This window comes from Euprymna scolopes, chromosome 9 (assembly GCF_053919585.1).
Source record: "Euprymna scolopes isolate OS-2025 chromosome 9, ASM5391958v1, whole genome shotgun sequence".
In the NCBI taxonomy this organism is placed as follows: domain Eukaryota; kingdom Metazoa; phylum Mollusca; class Cephalopoda; order Sepiida; family Sepiolidae; genus Euprymna; species Euprymna scolopes.
The window spans coordinates 126,351,286-126,359,122 of NC_136490.1; the positions used below are offsets into that span (position 1 = coordinate 126,351,286).

The window sequence follows — 7,837 nt, forward strand, 5'->3', positions numbered from 1 at the left end:
CCGTGACTTAATGTCTATCTCAATAAAAACATCGTTTCCGAAACGATCGTACAATTTATTGGCTTTGTTGTGTTCCTTCTTATGAAACAGATTTTTAATTTTTAATTTTAATTATAAATTATCAATCATCTTACTATATATATATATATATATATATATATATATATATATATATATATATATATATATATATATATATATATATATATATATATATATATATATACACACGGCATAATCACATTGACACACCGGTTCCCATCAGATCACTGAAGTTAAGCAACGTTGAGCCTGATTACTACCAGTTGGGTGACCATTTGGGAATTCTAGGTGCTGTATGTGCTCTCCGCTTATCTCAGCATTTGTTTCCAGTCGTCCTGTACATACATTTCACTTGCCACTGGTATTTAACAATGTCGAATCAGGAGAGATGTGGTTGGGGATTCCGCACCTACCACAAAATTTCATGCTCAGGCACATCTTCGTGGGTATCCATAGTCTGTCAAAGACTGAAGGAACCCTTATATATATATATATATATTATGGCAGTAGAGTTTAATTTCCTAGAAGTACATCCAATGAAACAACATGTGTCTACCAAAGAGTGCTTAATGAGTAAACAGAGCAGGTATATTAAATTTCTTTATACAAACATTGATGGCTACATATGTGCATATATGTTTCTATAATCACCTGTATTGGGGAGATTACATCTTCAGGCCAAGAATTATCAGATTGAGGATAATTCTTGGCCTGAAGACGTAATCTCCCCAATACGGATGATTATAGAAACATGTATGCACATATGTAGCCATCAATGTTTGCATATAGAAATTTCATATATATAGTGTATAGTGGATATTTAGAACTGTATGACTACGTTTCCTTCCTTTTATCTATTTGCCTATCTGCTACCAAAAGTTATTATTTTTACAAATATTTATACATGTAATATGACAAAATACTTCTTAAGAGTATTTTTTAAAATTTTGTTTTGTTATTTATACTCACTAGGAGTTCTCACACTCGTCAGCATCAGAGACTACTCACTGATAATAATCAGTGGTATTCCTTGTGACAATCTCCCCAGATTTCCAGTACGTTCTACATCTTTTGATAACTTTTACAAATGACTATTTTATCACAACAACTGCTTACTATTCATTTTTCATTTGCAACGACCTTGGTCTTACTAGGATTGAGATGCCAGTATACTCTACACTCTTCCGGTTGTTAGTACACTCCTTCATCTGTGTTTCTATTTTTTCGACCCTTCGGTTATTTTATGTGATGCTAGAAAGAAATGACTCCTTTTTTTCCAAAGGAGTCACCACTTATCAAGGCCCGGAGGCCACTCGAGGATACAGGCTAACGAGTGTATGGACGTCAATGGAAAATGTCGTAGCAATCCTTAGCAGTGGAAATTTGGTAAATTGGATTACTTAAGAGGATGGCTCATCAAGAACTTATTCATGTTGGACTTGAAGACGATCATATTGTAGTCAGTTGGAAAGCAATAAAACGGAACAGATTTCTACAGGCGTGCATCATCATCATCAGGGCGGGCTCCTTGCCCGGACCAATTTGTCTCTTTCTCCAGAGTTTCCTGTCTTCCATCAGCTTCCTCAGATTTTCAGATTCACAGTTGGTGTTGTGTGCTATTTACTGGATATACGTGGATCTAGGTCGTCCTTTGCTTGTGTGTCCGTGTCGTGGAGTCCATAGCAATACATAATTCCCCAATTCATGTTCGCTCCTCAGATAGTGACCGGCAAATCGTAGGCATCTCTCCCTGATGGTATTAGATATGTCAGATAGGTTGCCATAAAGTTGCTGCTTCATGGGATGATTTTGCCAATATATATTTAATACTGTTCGTAGCATATGGGTGTATGCGCCGTCTAGTTTTCTTTTCAATCTTTTGGTAAGTGTCCAGGCTGTAGCACCGTAAACAAGGACAGACTCTACCACTGTCCTGATTAATTTCAACGAATATAGATTATTAGAAAAGTAGAAAAGAAATGTATATTAAAACGTTCCCTGGTAGCTTTTTATTTTTTTTTACTCTTTCACTATTAGAATATAGTTGCACCAATATTTATTTTTATTTTTCACTCTAAACAATGCCATATTGCTGCTATTTGGGGTCGTGTTTACAGGAGATTATTTAAGGGAATGAGTGAGATGTTTGTTTACATTACCTTTATACTTCTGTATGTTAGTACAGTCAGGAAAGCAGGAATCAGCGAGAGAATTCCAAAGTCTAGAAGTTTGAGAGAAGAAACTATTAGAGTAGAAGGTTTTTCAGTATCTAAGGACTTCAACAGTGAAGAGGTGGGATTTTACTGCTGAACGAGTTTGTCAGGAGTATGTACGTCGAGGGGGTACAACTGCTACAAATTAATCAGATCACCTTCCATTAAAATACTTGTAAAACAAGCACTGAGATGCAATATTATGGTGATGGGACAGGTGTTAGAGCCTGGTTGATAGTGCAGGACGTATTAGATTAGAGACTCGTTTTTAGACCTTGTCTAAGATGGAGAGACTCGTTTTAGTCCTTGTCTAACTAATGTTGGATGCATTAGCCAAGTTGTAGCAACAAATTTTACTGAAATTATGAGCAGCTAAATTAAATAAATCCTTTTAAAAAATATCTTAATCAGTAATTAAACTTATTAAAGCAAAAATACATTTTTTTAATATATCTGAATAATTGAATATTTGTAAAGAGAAATTGAGAAGCGGGAACAAAAATTTCTTGGCACTGGTTTTTCGAATTGAAATGTCCGAGCCGGTTGCAGTTTCACTTTTGACCTTTCCAAGGTCAAATCAGACCAGGTGTCCATTTTTCAGAGGCTGATCTTGATTCATAAAACTGGACTGCTGCCAAGAGTATCGAGGCCAAGTGCTGCTTGGACGTCTTTTGCGGAGGCTATCACCAGTTTCTCACCACTGTGAATCAGTCTATTAAAATGGAGCCATCATATCATAAACAGGATACGAAGAATAATGGAGGCGGTGGTATTTAGGGAAGAAAATTATTTACATGAAATGGGATGTTAGTATCCCGACTGGTGATGAAGAAGAAGAAGAGGAAGAGACAGCTTGAAGACTCTTCAGCCGGCTGCAGGGAATCCAGTTTCAAATGCCAGCCGCCATCGAGCAAAATTCTGCAATGCTTTTGACCAGGTCAACAAGTCAAACGATGGACAACATCCTCATCCTTCTTCTCATCTTCATCCTTATCCGCTTCCTCAGCCTCCTCCTCCTCCTTTTCCTCTAGGATTGCATTTTATGTTTTGAATAACATTTCCTTTCAAAATTCAATTCGACAACTTACATTTCTCTTATAGATCTAAAAAAAAATGTTTTTGTGTTTTAAACACCAAAAATAAAAAATAAAAAACATGATACTTTAGTTATTATAGTTACAAGAGCTTTGGCCGTTTGACTAGGAAGAAAGTGTAGTATCAGTTCTTATGCTACATTTAGTCTGTTCAGTCCTCAGTGAAGAAGTTCTTCTAAACTGAGGAAATTCTTAATTTTCCATATTATTTTAATTATTCAGACTACTGTTCTTATCGTTGTAGCCGATGTAACCCCCGACCTTCTTCAGGTGTAGTTTATCAAACTCAGAAATCTTTCGGCCAAACTCGGGAATCTGCGCAGAATTCGTAACAGACTCCACAAGGGTAGAATGCTTTCCGTTAGCCATGACAAGGTAGAAGTCTCAAATAATTTGCAATTCTATTTTGAGTGTCACCCGGACTGAGGATTGAACTTTTAACCTACAGAAGAGTGTAACTTTACAACTGAATTTTACCAAGTACTTTATTGACTATGCCACAAGTCTTTTGTTCAAATCTAGAGTGCCCTTTTTTGTAGATCTGGATTCACTTCCACAATAAAAGTCAACCTTATATATAACTCTGCTCTCGTTGGGAGGTAAGTTGATAGAAACAGACATGACAGAAATAAATACTCAGATGATCATTTATAACATCGGAATGTTCTGATCAATGTTATGTAGAGGTCTGATGATGCCAGGGGCTAACTCCTTGAGTGTATGCAACTAAGTCTGAAGTATAAGTCCTAGTACTAAGAAATGTCACAGAAAACGGAGATGGTTTAAATATGATTAGACTCCCCACCCCCGCTTCAATGTGAATGCCCAGGACAATCACTCCAGCGCCACCTTCCCCTTGCATACCACTGATTCTAATCGACCTAAGTGAGACGAAAATGGCTGGGCTGATTTTTATGAAATTTCATACGAAGGTACATTAAGTATCTTGCAGTGTTCTTAGGTAGGATTTGTATGAATAGAAAGGCAACGTTGGGTTTTCCAGATGAGATGATATATTGCTATCTAAAACATGTACAGTATAACCCCGGGATACGTTTTTCTTCAGAATACTATGTGGAATACAATGTTTTTCCGGATCCTGATGACGGCATTTACCCACCTTCGGTGTTATTTATAATGTTATTTGATTATATACATGTGAATTATATACTGTACTGTATTTTGTTACTAATTTTTAATATGTACTGTATAAAGTTTTGTAGCGATTTCACCTACGATCCCAACCCAGAACATATTAATGCCGTATCCCGGGGTTCTACTGTATATTTTTTTGTCGAAATTTCAAACTTTAAAAGTGTGGGTAATTAGGCAGAATAAGGGCTGTACTATCGGTGGAATTTTCCAGACAGTTTCCGTAAAATGACGAAAAGTGCCGAAACAATGAGCCAATGAAATCGCAGTAACCAACGTAATGTAAGAATACATATTTGCTATCATTAGTTTATTATAAAAGAAAACAGCTAAACATTTATCTTGATGTGAGCAAAAAAATAATCATAGAAAAGAAAAAATATTAAAAAATTAAACATTTTTTGTTTGCTATCAGTTGTTTATGCTTACCTTACAATGTGTGTTTATTTTTATTTAATTTTGATTTTCTTAAAGTTTTGTAAAATCTGTCCAATAATTTTTCATTGAATCATCTTTGTAATAACAAAAATAATATATATTTCATTGTAAACTGCTCCAACACTTTCTGACAATAGCATGGTCCTTATTCTGCATAAGTACCAAAATGTGTGAATTATGTTTTGTGGAGAAACAAAGAAACTTCTGCTCCCACTCCTAAAACCCATATTACAATCCTCAATCGAATTTATTACTTTTATAAGTACATTTTTCAAATAGTTAATAACGTAAAATCACATGTTTTGTTTGTTGCTTACGAATGTCCTCTGCAAACATACACTCCACGATATTATTGTAAAACCCCAACAGAAGAGAGGCGCCGTTGGCTACGCTACAATCACATTGATTAATGTATATCCATTAACCCTTATCCTCGAGGGGCCTCCGGGCCTTGATAAGTGGTGATTCCTGTGTAAAAAAAAAAAGTTAAAAAGAGTTGTTAACGAAATAGACTGACAATCTGGATGTACCAAATTAGAAATCAGTTCATTCCACAGAAACACTTTCACTTATAGATGTTGGCAACTTTCATGTGGTCCCTTTTCTGTAAGTAACCGATATCTTTCTAGAAGGAATTCTTACGAGAGAGATATCAGGGAAACGAATGGCAACAATAGAAGTGTCTGATTCAATCAAAATGAATGAATGATACTCAACAAGACATCAACAGAAACATAAAAATTAAAACTTCCAATTAAAAGGTTTAACTGTCACGCACTCATGTGCGAATGCGCATGTATTTCTTTTACTGCAAAATTTTATTTTAATTTACATCGGAATACAGTTCTTCTTCGTGAAATCATGTACCATTGTTTTATAAATCGATCAAATGGACTCAAAACTTATCTTCATGAACGAACTTTTTCAAAATTACATTTTGCAAAGAATATTTTATTAACTCGGATTATTGTTATTACTAGGGCTATGACAACAGCATATTCTTTTCATTGTTTTGACTCTCGAGTATATATCCGACACAGTTAATCAACTTCGAACCATATCACTAAATATAATAGCATATGATATCAACGGATACATTACTCGAGAGTCAAAACAATAAAAAGAGTATGCTGTTGTCCTAGCCTATTTATTACTGCTTTGATCTTTATTTTTTTTTATGAAAATTGCTCCAAACAAGGAATGAAGCCACTAAGATCTCCTTAACATGGAGAAATAAGGCTTTTCCACTGGTCTGCTTCCCAGCTAACTACAACAAGTTCTTGGTGGCGCACTCCAAAAATAATAATTTCTTCCTCAGAACCGCTGGACTTTGGAATTCCCTTCCGGGTTCCTGCTTCCCCAACTGTACTCACATGCAGAAGTTCAAGTGTAATGTAAACAGACATCTTGCTGCTCAACTCCCTACATAGTATCCCTGCAACGTATGTCCCTGATAGTAGCCCCCTACATCAAAGTGGCAGCGTGCCTTGTTTGGGGTGAACATGGAATTAAAAAAGTCTTTATTTCCACCTCTAGCGATCACTACGCTGTTGTCTCAGAGACCACTCATTAACCTTTATTCTTGAGTGACCTTCAGATCTTCATAAACGATGACTCCTATGTACAAAACATAAAGAAAGCTATTTTTAACATGGGCAAATAAGAATATAACCATTTATCAAAAAAGACTATATCTTGCTTATCACCCTCGTCCCGTCTGTAAAGTAGAAATGAAAAACCCAAAAAGAAGAGAAAATCTTGATTATAACCTAATCATTTACAAAAAAGAATTACTAATTTTTCTCACAACATTCCAGCCAACCTTCTACAAATGTATTTTGTTGAATTCGAGAATCTTTCTGTCGAACTCGGGAATCTGCACAAAATTTCGGACAGAATTGTTTATTTAATCCATAAGAGTAGAATGCTTTTGTTCCATCAGCCAGGACTGGGTAGAAATCCAAATTAATTAACAGTTGTATTTAGAGTGCCCACACTGGGAGCTAAACCTTCAATCTATGGAAGGCTGTAACTTACAACTTAATTTTAGCAAGCGTTCTATCAACTATGCCACAGATCCTTGAAGGAAAAAAGAGAAAAGGTTCCATTTGAAATTACGTGCAAGTTCCGAGTTCAAGTTTGAAAAAAAAATCAATTTTATTTTAATAAATAGAAATGTTTATTAAAATCAATTTTGCACTTGTCTGGTCTTTTCAACCGTCAAATCTTAATTTTGATTAGTTTTTTTTTACGAGCACATGTTAAACATGTTTGAATTATTATGGATTATTTTTACTATTATTCTAATCTCGATTATTTCTATTGACGTGCCTCCCCATGAGAACAAAGTTAGACACAAGGTCAGTTTTTAATGTAGGGAAACCCAAAATCCCCAAATAAGGGGTAACCTGCATTGGAACAAAAATAAAAATTGTCTTAGTGCAGATAAAACTTCCCTTTTACCGACCTAGAACAGAATAGATTAAGTATAGCATCAGAACAGATACTACACATTGTTCTATTCTTTCTTAGACAAGAAAAATCGATCCTGTGGTTAAATACAGAGTTCCGTTCAAAGTTTCCGTACGAATTCGATATAAAGAGTCCGAAGTTGAAAAAAAAAATGCCGCAGCTTACATCAGGTGGCTGTAACGACTAGAATGAGAATAACAATCTAAATAATACGAATTATTTATTCTTATCTAAAAATAAAATCGAAACGTATTTTGCATAAAAGGGGGAAGGTAGTTTGCTTAAAGCACTGCGGTTAAATAAATATATAAGAGTGTAAGAAGGCAGGAAACCGGAGATTGAAGTGATGTGACGTATGAACGAAAATAGACAAACGAAAAAAGGTATTGTATGTTTCTTTTTATCTTCGTATATATATATATATAT

The 7,837-nt window shown here is 35.1% G+C and overlaps 1 pseudogene; it reads left to right on the plus strand.

Moving 5' to 3' along the window:
* The first annotated feature begins 225 nt into the window (after positions 1–225).
* On the plus strand, positions 226–342 carry LOC145285463 (5S ribosomal RNA; annotated as a pseudogene).
* The last annotated feature ends 7,495 nt before the right edge of the window (positions 343–7,837 follow it).